The following is a 12097-nucleotide window of genomic DNA, read 5'->3' as shown; positions in this document are numbered from 1 at the left end:
AGTGGGGGTTACTAACAGAAAAATGTAAATTAGAATCCTAGAATGGGGTTTCCCAGTCCTCTGGGGCTTGGCTTTCAGGATATTCACAAGTGACAAACGACAATGTAACAAAACATCCAGCCAATCCTGTTTTTGAGGTATTCAAGATTAATCTGCATACAGTGGAGGCAGTGCACACAGATCTCGTGCACGTGCTTTGTGGATATTCTGAAAACCCAAATGGCTGATGGTATCTTGAGGACTGGGGTCAGTGGCGTCGCGAGGGCAGCTGACACCCGGGGCGGGTCGCCGCTGCGCACCCCCCCCCGGGTGCAGCGCGACGTACCCTCCCCCCTCCGTAGCGCAACACCCCCCCCCTGCCCGCGAGAACATACCTGGAAGGTGGTGAGGGGCGGGTGGGAGGGCCAATCCGCCGAGAGCACGCCGCTGGGGGGGGTGTCGGCGCCTCGCTGGTTCCTTGCTCTCTCTGCCCCGGAACAGGAAGTAACCTGTTCTGGGGCAGAGAGAGCAAGGAACCAGCGAGGCGCCGACACCCCCCAGCGGCATGCACCCGGGGCGGACCGCCCCACCGCCCCCCCCCCCCTTCCTACGCCACTGACTGGGGTTGATAACCACTGGTCTACAGTGATGGATTTACATTTTTTGCTGTCTCTGTGTATTGTTTGAATTTAAATTATTTTTAGCCCATCAGTCTGTTGTTCTGGGCACAGTATAAGCAAACAAAACATTCTATTAAAAAAAAATAGACAGCAAAAAATGCAATACAATTATATATAAAAACAACAAAATGCATTTTTATTGTTCATCATGTTTTACTTGTATCTATTGTTTATGTCCCCACCTCCCCTCATTCTTAGTGAAAGCAGTTGGCGTGAGCATAGAGCACATACAGTAGCATTTTGGGCAGCCCAGCTGTGCCACAGCCCTTGTTTCAGAGTTGGCTCTGCAGTGAAAGCTTAAAGAAGTCACAGGCAAACAGATACTTCCAAGAACCTTTCTGGAACTGTATGAATTATCAATAGGTGCAAACTCTGCTTCCTTCCCTCACCATTCAAGAATACATAGCTATCATCTCACGGAGGCAGGCAACATGATGCTTCAGCTCATACAAGTCTATCTATTTATTTATTACAAACATCTTCCCACCAGGGCACTCAAGGCATGGTATAACAGAACAGACATATGAAATTGTACTAGGGTAATTTTATAACAGGGTGCATAGGTTAATAGGAAAGAAAGTGCCTGTATGTCTTAATGTGAACATCAAAAAATGTGAAGAGAAAATAAATACCCAACCTGAATCCAAAAGCACAGCTAGATATACAATCATGCTTGGATTGATGCTTTGGGCATTACGCCTTTTTGAAAGCAGATGTAAATGTCCACATGTACAATACACACATAAATATTGATGCTGCCTAAACTCTGCCCCTGAGCACACCTACTGTACAACTAAGTGCTGGCTTGCAGTGTGCTTATAAAAATTAGGTCATGCCTAAAATTAAGAGCTATTACGTGTGCAAAAAATGACATTTCTCCGAGGACAAGCAGGCCATGTCATACTCACATGTGGGGCGACGTCATCCACATCGTCCGGTGAGGAACACTTGTAGTGTATACAACTTTAAGAGAATGAACCAGCATCCCCACTGCATATGCGCAAGTGCCATCCCTCCCAGCCGTGAGGAGAGAATGCACTGTTCGCGGTTCCTCAGTGTCTGGTGCTTTGCTACTTTTTGAGTGAGTTTGTGCCTTCCTTTAGGGTAGTTTTTGCCCCTTTATGTTTTGTCTCTTTTTCGGGAGGTATTTCCTATCTTTTCCTCTACAGTTTTAGATTTTTTCCCCCACTTTTAGGTTAAGTTTTCTTCTTTTTTCTGAGTTCTGAGGCTTACTTAGGCCTGAGCTCTGGTTGGGATTTTTTCCCTCTTTTATTTTTTCTGGCGATTTGCCTCTTTTTGATGATATCACTGTTGAGTTTTTGATTTGGCCACGGCACTTTTTCCTTCCATGTCATTGAGGGTTCTCAGTGGCCTTAAGCGCCATGCTCGGTGCAATCAGACCATATCTGGGAAAGACACCCATTCTTGGTGTGGGGCGAAGGCCAAGAAGCACAAGCTGATATCGACACGGAGCACTCATGGGTGTCTGAGGATCATCCACGGGTACTTTTTGGAGGAGCTGTACTATGGTATCACTTCTGACCCTCTCAACCTGAGGAAAGGAGAAAGTCTCCTGCTGCTATCCCTATTCATTTGGAGACAGAGGACGAGCCCAGGGCTGAGATGTCCGAGGTCCTGAGCTACTATTCTCCTCCTAGAGAGGCTGTTATGGTCCTGCTTCAAAAGATCTTGCAAGACATTTAGGGAGTCCCCTCTGTCGGTCCCTGCCCTCCTCAAGAAGATAAGACACTGTATATCGGATCCAGAGTTCCCCTGGGTTTGATAGGCCACAGTTGCCTCATCATTCCCCGGTGGTGGAATCCATGCTCAAAAGAGCCAAAACTTTGTTTTGGCACCCCCAGGCAGAGAAGCTCAAACCCTGGACTCTTTTGGGAAGAAGCATTAGGCCTCTATGCTCATCTCCCAAATACACCTCCTAAACACACCTAATTCTTTTAGGGAGCTCTCTCAAAATGTCTAAATTTCAAACTCCGATGAATCATAAATATAACCACAAACCTCAGTGGTTTCACTCATTGATTCATGTCTTAATTCAGCAAGAATTACACACCCATCTTCTCACTGGTGTATGGTAATGATGTTCTAATATCAAATTTTAATCTTAAAGATTTATCTTTTTTCTTTTGTAATTTTTATCAAAAATATTTTTAAAAAGACTAAGCTTTAATCCATTCTTATGGATTTTATAAATGCTTAAATTGCAATACCCATCTCAAAGATGTATTTTCAGAAGGGTTTTTTTTTGTCCAATATAGACTATGTTTCACTTTTCAGATGTATCAAGGCATAACCCCCTGCTTAGAACAATGCCAACATTAATCAATCTACACATCTTTTGAAGCCGGGATTCCCACATGTGAGTATGACATAGCCTGCCTGTCCTTGGAGAAAGCGGCAAGATACTTTTCCTGTAGCAGGTATTCTCCGAGGACAGCAGGCTAGTCATTCTCACAAACCCTTCCACTTCCCTTTGGAGTTGTTTTTGTGTAGCTAATACACTATACTGCTGGTCTTGCGTTCTCGCAGCGGGTGAGAAGGCACTTGCGCAGTGGGGATGCTGGCACGTACTCTTAAAGTCGTAGATGCTATGAAAGCGTTCTGCACTGAGCAACGTGGATGATGTCACCCCACATGTGAGAATGACTGGCCTGCTGCATCGGAAAATACCTGCTACAGATAAGGATCTTCGCTTTATCAGATTCACAGTAAGAGAATGTCAGCAGATCATGGTACAAGATTAAAGGCCTAAAAATTAATTTTCTATGCATGTTGTTTTAAGTAAATAACACACTAACTTCCAGAGACCTTTTGAGTGAGCCAGGTCTTTATTAATAGGGTCCAACTCTTAGCAATGACTCCTAACTACTTGAACTGTGAAAATGTGAAGCAAGATGAACTTCTTTACTGAGTAATTTCCAGCGTACCAGAGCAAAGTAGAAAAACAAATGCTCAAACAGGTTCTAGATAATTTGACCATTTTTCCTGAAAGGACAAAAAGCAGCATTTAAGCAGAGAATCTTTGTCTACACACAGGTTTTTAAAAATTCTGACCACCACAGGCTAAATTAGACCTAGGTATTCAGTGCAGGGCCATATCCTGGAACAGGCATTGAATATCCGGGTTTTGGGTGGTCACCAGAATTAACCGAGTACCAGCCAATATTGAGTATCAGCAGATGAAGGCTGAGAACCACTAACTGAAACTCCTTACCCTATAAAGGATTCTGTACAGCCCACAACCAGCCAGTATATATCTCTAACAAAGTACATGAGTAAGAACCTCTCATGGCAAAGTGTCAAACAATGACAGTAAACCAGGGCTTTTTTTTTTTTTGAAGGGGTACTGAGTACCGGCACCTTTTCCATTGTCTGGTAAAATTGACCCATGGAGCCCAAGTTTTAATGAAAGAGCTCAGGCTATACACACCAATTCTGCCTTGTCATAGATTCTGTGACTGGTTGCAGGGGGCCTGGCTATTGTGGGGTGGGTTCCTCAGTGATCACCTCACCCCTGAAGGGTGGTCTGGCATTTGAGTACTGGCACCTTTTTTGCTAGTAAAAACACACTGCAGTAAACACACCAAACTCTCAAATTTAGCCAAGTTGCACCCTGAGGAACCTGAAACTGCATCTCTCTCGCATTCAAATCTAGGGGTATTCCTGTCCCACACTTGCAAACTTCCACTACGGAGGGTTTTGGTCTGGAGGGACTCAAGGAAAGAAAGGTAAAATTATGTATAATCATACCTGATAATTTTCTTTCCATTAATCATAGCTGATCAATCCATAGACTGGTGGGTTGTGTCCATCTACCAGCAGGTGGAGATAGAGAGCAAACTTTTGCCTCCCTATATGTGGTCATGTGCTGCCGGAAACTCCTCAGTATGTCGATATCAAAGCTCCATCCGCAGGACTCAGCACATAAGAGAATTACACCCACGAAGGGACACTCTGCCCAGCTCACCACCGCCGAAACGGGGGAGGGGAATTAACCCAGCTCATCCCCACACAAGTGGGGGAGGGGAATCCGTCCAGCTCATCCCCGCGGAGCGGGGGAGGGACACCACACCCGCCGATGCGGGGGGATCTGGCTTATCCTGCAACCGCAACCGCGGGAGGAGCTGACTGACCCTAACACCGCCGAAGCGGGAGGGGTACAAAGCTGCCCTACAGCCGCACGAAGCGGGAGGGAGTGCCGGCAGAATTTATGTCTCAATCCAGCCCCGTAAAACGGGGGGGAGAGGAATGCAGCAGCTCACTGTAACACAAACTCGTCTCAACTCTTGAAGAATCCAAGTGAAAAAACTTGAACACGAAGTCTTTCTGAAGTAACTGAAGACTAAACTTGAACCTGAAATGCAACCAGAATAAAAACAGTACAGATATCTGGGAGGGGCTATGGATTGATCAGCTATGATTAATGGAAAGAAAATTATCAGGTATGATTATACATAATTTTACCTTCCATATCATCAAGCTGATCAATCCATAGACTGGTGGGATGTACCGAAGCAGTACTCACCCAGGGCGGGACATTGAAATCCCTGACCTCAACACTGAAGCTCCAAACCGGGCCTCCGCCCGTGCAGCCACCGTCAAACGGTAATGCTTGGAGAATGCATGAGCTGAAGCCCAAGTTGCCGCCTTGCATATCTCTTCCAAGGAGACGGATCCGGCCTCTGCCATCGAGGCCGCCTGAGCTCTTGTGGAGTGAGCCTTCAGTTGGATAGGCGGCACCTTCCCCGCGGCCACATAAGCCGCTGCCATGGCGTCCTTGACCCATCTTGCCACTGTAGGCTTAGCAGCCTGCAGACCCTTACGAGGACCTGCAAACAGGACAAACAGATGATCCGATTTCCGGAAATCATTGGTCACTTCCAAGTATCTGATGATGACTCATCTCACATCCAGATATTTAAGAGCAGAGTACTCCTCTGGGTAGTCCTCCCTACGAAAGGAAGGGAGACAGAGCTGCTGATTCACATGGAAGCGAGAAACAATCTTGGGCAGGAAGGAAGGAACTGTGCGAATAGTCACTCCTGCCTCAGTGAACTGCAGAAAAGGCTCTCGACAAGAGAGCGCCTGGAGCTCGGAAACTCTTCTGGCTGAAGTGATAGCCACCAAAAAGACTGCTTTCAACGTCAGGTCTTTCAGAGATGCCCTTGCCAAGGGTTCAAAAGGCGGCTTCTGCAATGCTCTTAGCACCAGGTTGAGAATCCACGCAGGCACCACTGAGTGCAGAGGAGGGCGCAGGTGATTAACTCCCTTGAGAAAGCGCACCACATCTGGCTGCGAAGCCAGGGAAGCACCCTTCAGGCGGCCCCTGAAGCAAGCCAGAGCCGCTATCTGGACTTAAAGGGAACTGAGCGACAGGCCTTTCTCCAGACCTTCTTGCAGGAACGCCAACACTGAAGAATTGGAGCAGTGAAGGGAGAAAGTGAGCCGTAGAAGTAGAGCGCTTCCTCGCTCTCAACATAGTGGCGATAACCTTGTCTGAGAAGCCCTTCTTCCTCAGACGCTGCCGCTCAATAGCCAGGCCGTAAGACCAAAGGGAGAGGGATCCTCCATCACCACGGGACCCTGATGTAACAGGCCCTGCTCCACTGACAGCTGCAGAGGATCGTCGACTGAGAGCCTGATCAAGTCCGCATACCAGGGACGTCTGGGCCAATCCGGACCCACCAGGATTACCCTGCCGGGATGCTTTGCCACCCGGTCTAGCACCCTGCCCAACATGGGCCAGGGCGGGAACACATAGAGGAGCTCTTGTGTCGGCCACCGTTGAAGAAGAGCATCTACTCCCAGGGATCGAGGGTCCCGTCCTCTGCTGAAAAAGCGCGGCACTTGGCAATTGGCCGATGACGCCATCAGATCTAGGCTCGGCTGGCCCCAGCGCTTCGTGATGTCCAAGAACGCCTGAGCAGATAGTTGCCACTCTCCGGGCTCCAAGGTATGGCGACTGAGAAAGTCCGCCTTGACATTCATGACTCCGGCAATGTGGGCCGCTGAAAGCTGCTCCAGGTTCGCTTTCGCCCACTGGCAAAGACTCATAGCCTCCTTGGCTAGAGGGGCGCTCTTGGTACCTCCCTGGCGGTTGATATAGGCCACAGCCGTGGCATTGTCCGACAGGACCCGTACAGGCTTCAACACCAGTACCGGGATGAACTCCAATAACACCAACCGAATGGCTCTGAGTTCCAGGAGGTTGATAGACCACTTGCCTCTGCAGGAGACCAGAGCCCCTGCGCTGTCCTTCCCAAGCAGTGGGCTCCCCAGCCCATCAAAGAGGCGTCTGTCGTGACGACAATCCACTCCGGGGTCACCAGAGGCATTCCTGCAGACAACTTGTCTGTCTGCGTCCACCAGCGCAGCGCCTTGCGCACTGCTGGGTCCAAGGGAAGGCGCACAGCATAATCCTCCAACATCGGAGTCCAGCGCAGCAGCAGAGATAGCTGTAGTGGTCTCATATGAGCCCTGGCCCAGGGCACTACTTCCATCGTGGCCGTCATAGAGCCCAACAGCTGCACGTAGTCCCAAGCCCGAATAGGAGAGGCTACTAGGAACTAGTCCACCTGAGCCTGAAGCTTGACCAACTGATTGTCTGGCAGGAACACTCTGCCCACTTGGGTGTCGAATCGAACTCCCAGATACTCCAGGGACTGAGTCGGGCGCAGCTGGCTCTTCTTCCAGTTGATGATCCATCCCAGGGAGCTCAAAAGAGCAACTACCCGGTCCATAGCTTTGCCGCACTCTGCATAAGAGGGGGCTCGGATCAACCAGTCGTCCAGATAAGGATGGACTTGCACTCCTTCCTTTAGCAGGAAGGCCGCTATGACCCCCATTACTTTGGAAAGGGTCCGCGGAGCAGTAGCCAACCCGAAAGGGAGGGCTCTGAACTGGAAGTGTCGTCTCAGGACTGTAAAACGCAGAAAGCGTTGGAGAGGAGGCCAGATGGGAATATGCAGGTACGCTTCCTTGAAGTCCAAGGAAGCCAAGAACTCTCCTGCCTTCACTGCCGCTATAACAGAGCGGAGAGTCTCCATGCGAAAGTGCCGCACTTTCAAGGCCCGATTGACCCCTTTGAGGTCGAGGATAGGCCGGACAGAACCTCCTTTCTTTGGTACCACAAAGTAAATGGAGTAACGTCCCTTGCCAATCTGATTTTTTGGCACCGGAACGACCGCACCCAGGCGGATCAGGTTGTCCAAGGTCTGCTGCACTGCCACAGCTTCGACCGGAGACTTGCAGGGAGAGAGTACAAACCCGTCTCTTAAGGGTCGGCAGAACTCTAGCTTGTAGCCGTCTCTGATGACTTCCAGCACCCAAGCGTGTGAAGTTACTGTGGTCCGCTCACCCAGAAACGAGGACAGCCATCCTCCAATCTGCACTGGGGCGTGGACCAAGGCCCCGTCACTGGGTACGAGACCCTGGGGGAGGACCGGAGGGAGCACCTCCGGGACGGCGGTCTCTGCGAAAGGAATGCTGCTTGGGGGAGAAATTCCTCTTGAAGGAAGAGGGGGCAGAGGAGCCCAGCCTGGCCGGGCGGTACCGACGGGCTTCCTGCAACCGTCCTCTGGAGGGACCGGGACGGGTACTAGCCCGAGCCCTGACCTCTGGTAACTTCTTGCCCTTAGACGTGCCGAGATCGGTCACGATTTTGTCCAGCTCGACCCCAACGAGCAGCTTGCCTTTAAAAGGCAATCTAGCCAGGCGGGATTTAGGGGCGTGGTCAGCAGACCAATGTTTCAGCCCAAAGCCACCGCCGCGCAGAGACTGTCTGAGCCATGCCTTTAGCTGAGGCTCTCAAGACATCATACAGCAAGTCTGCCAAATAGGCTAGGCCCGATCCCAGGGCCGGCCAATCAACCCTCAAGGAATGATCCGAGGGGAAGCCCGCTGCACCATAGTCAGGCACGCCCTGGCCACATAGGAACCGCAAACCGAGGCCTGCAAACTTAAAGCAGTTGCCTCAAAGGACGACCTTAAGGCCGCCTCCAATCTTCTGTCTTGGGCGTCCATTAGGGCCGTGCCACCTTCCACCGGCAAAGCCGTTTTCTTAGTCACCGCAGTGATTAAAGAATCCACAGTAGGCCACAGATAGGCCTCACGTTCACTTTCAGATAAAGGATAGCGGCGGGACATAGCCCTAGCCACTTTAAGGCTCGCTTCCGGGACATCCCATTGAGCCGAAATTAAGGGGTGCATGGCTCATGCACGTGGAAGGTTCTAGGCGGGCGCTTCGTCCCCAGCATAATGGCAGAGCCAACAGGGGCTGAGGGAGAGACGTCCTCCGGAGAGGAAATCATCAAAATGCCCATGGCCTGCACTAACAGGTTGGGCAAATCCTCTGGGCTAAAAAGCCGCGCTGCAGAGGGGTCATCCGCTCCATCCGAGCGGGGATCCGTCTCCTCCAAGGAATCCGCAAAGGACCGTTGGGAGACCTCAGACATGCTGCCCTCATCTACATCGGAGGAGACAAAGTCCTCCAAGGCCTGGAAATCAACCCGAGGGCGTTTACCTCTGGGAACCTCAACCTCTTTATCAGAAGAGGGAGCAGGGGCAGCGTTTTGCATGAGGAAAGCCTGATGCAGCAGCAAAACAAACTCGGGGGAGAAACCCCCCATACTGTGCACTTCCGCAGCCTGGGCAACAGCCCTAGACGCACCCTCAACCGACGCTCGCAAGAGCGGGGGAGAGACATGCTGTGCATCCAAAATGGCGTCCGGCGCAACACTCCGCGAAGGAGCCGCGCGGGAAGAACGGCACTTAACTGTAGCCGCTTTTGTGCCGTCGCCCAAATTAAGGGCGTTCATGGCACTAATGTCTCCAACCTCAAGGGCGGCCCACGAAGAAGCCGTCCGAGCCGCGTGGCCGGCCAAGATGGCGGAGGCGAGGAGCGGGGGATGGGCATTTATGGCGGGAAAAACCGCCACGCCGGAGGAAGGACCGGGACATTCATCGGTCACGAAACTGTCACCCAACAAGGGCGAATCAGGCTGTAAGACCCCCGCATCCCCTCTAGAAGCGCTCAAGCGATCTGGGGAGCGCCCTTTGCGCCCTCGCCCTCCAACGCCATATGCCACGAGGAGAAGAATCGGGGAAACCCCTGCCCGCTATAAAAAGGTAAAATTACCTGCTTGCCGCTCCGAGCTGTAACGAACTGTGTCCCAGTGAGTAGCTGCAATGAACGTTTAAATAAACGTCGAAATAAACGCCTTTAAGGACGTTTAAAATTTTTTTTTTTTTTTTTTTTTTTAAACGGAGCCAGCGGGAGGGGGGAGAAAAGGAGGGACCTGGCACCACCAGGTTTGCACTTGCTCAAAAGAGCCCTCAACCCCAGGCCTCAACAAAACCTAAGGATTAGGCTTGGAGGCCTAGCCAGAGCTGCTGCTGTGTGTGACCACCACCTGCTGAGATAGAGAACATACTGAGGAGTTTCCGGCAGCACATGACCACATATAGGGAGGCAAAAGTTTGCTCTCTATCTCCACCTGCTGGTAGATGGACACAACCCACCAGTCTATGGATTGATCAGCTTGATGATATGGAAATTAGAAGATAAAAGTCTAATATCTCCATCCTCATTGTTTCTCCAGACCAGATGCATGGGAAGTACCAAAGCAGTACCTAACCAGGGAGGCACCTGGAAAAACCAGTTGTCAAAGCACCACAGGCCCTACTACTGAAAAAGGTTTGACCAAAATCCAAAATAAATAAATAAAAAAGTTGCATCTTCACAAAGTTGCACATCCAGCTTAAGTGCTTCATGAACAAATGCAGTGATGACCAGTGGCTGCAGTGCAGATGTCATGTGACAGGATCAGGCTACATTCCACCCAGAACACAGTCTGAGCTCTTGTAGAACGTGCTTTCAGAACTACAGGCTCTAGCCTCCCTCACAAGAATGTATGCAGATGTTATGGTCTCCCTGAGCCATCATGCTACTGATGCCTTAGAGGCCACTTCCCCCTTTTACCACTCCTCCAAATAGTCAGACAGATGAAATTCCTCTATTCTCTTCAATCAGCAACATACTATACTAAACATCCAAATGACACAGATACCCTGCATTCTCCACTTGTTCGTTCTACCAAACAACCGGAGAGACCGACCACGTAGTTCATGTGGAACAGAGAACCCACCTTAAGACAAAAAAGGAAGGAACCGAACACACTACCACTCTCTTTTGAGACAAGATCCAAAATAGCTCTCAACACGAGGGCACTTGTAATTCCAAAATCCTTCTAGCTGAACAAACTGTCACCAGGAATACAGCTAAGTTACTTACCTGTAGCAGACGTTCTCTGAGGGCAAGCAGCATATATTCTCACATGTAGGTAATGTCATCCACAGAACCCAATGTGGACACTACCAAGTGCATTGTTACTTTAAATCTTCGAGGCAGTGCTCCCACCGCACAGGTGCCTTTCTGCCCGACGCTCGAGCACAGGACCAGCAAAACAGTATTAAAGCTAAGAAAACAACTCCAAGGGGAGGTGGGAGGGATGTGAGAATATATACCTGCTGTCCTTGGAGAACACCTGCTACAGGTAAGTAACTTAGCTTTTTCCGAGGACAAGCATGCATAATATTTTCACACGTGGGGCTCGATGGCTACCAGACTCACAATACAAATCAGTTTCTTCAACTAAGGAGATAGTGAGCCTGGTGAAAAAAAAAAGGCCCAAAGAAGGAGTTGACTAAAGTAGTAAAAAGATTCTACAGGAATGCTACTCCAAACAGTAGTGAGCAGTGAAAAGTGTGGATAGAAGACAGAGTAGTCACCTTGCAAATGTCTTCAATGCAGGCAGAGCAGAAATGAGCTATTGAAGCTGCCATGGCTCTTACATTGTGAGTGATGACTCAGCTGTGAAGGGTCACCCCTGCCCGAGTATATGTGTAGGAGATAGTCAAGAAAATCAAAAACAAACAGCCAGCCGAGTTGAGATTATACGTTTGGTGATGGAAATCACCAACATATCAGGGTCAAAGGCCACAAAAAGCTGGGAGAACTTCCTATGAGGTTTTGTAAGTTCCAGATAGTATGCAAGGACACACTTGCAGTCTGAGGTATGCAGTGCTGCCTCTTCAAGATTACAGTGTGGTTTAGGGAAGAAGATAGCACAATGGATCGAGATGGAACTCCCGACACCAATTTAGAAAAGAATTTGGGACGAGTTCGGAGTACAGCCCTGTGGTAGAACCTGCTTTAAAGTGGGTCTGCTACAAGGACTTGAAGCTCGCCGACTCTTCTGGCAGAAGTAAGAGCTATTAAGAACATTACCTTATTTGTGAGGAATTTAAGAGAACAGGAACACAGCAGTTCAAATGGAGGATTCATGAGAGCTGTTAGGATGATATTCAGATCTCATGCCACTGGAGGAGGTCTGATAGGAGGTTTGGTATGAAACAAACCT

General features: G+C 49.7%; 1 protein-coding gene across 2 annotated transcripts in view; it reads right to left on the bottom strand.

Annotated features, from left to right (window-relative positions):
* The window catches only part of COQ10A (coenzyme Q10A), a 62885-nt gene that overhangs the window by 28106 nt on the left and 22682 nt on the right, over positions 1-12097 (bottom strand). The window lies entirely within an intron of this gene.

The sequence above is a fragment of the Microcaecilia unicolor genome, chromosome 3 (genome assembly GCF_901765095.1).
Source record: "Microcaecilia unicolor chromosome 3, aMicUni1.1, whole genome shotgun sequence".
Lineage (NCBI taxonomy): Eukaryota > Metazoa > Chordata > Amphibia > Gymnophiona > Siphonopidae > Microcaecilia > Microcaecilia unicolor.
This window is presented reverse-complemented; position numbering and strand designations above follow the sequence as displayed.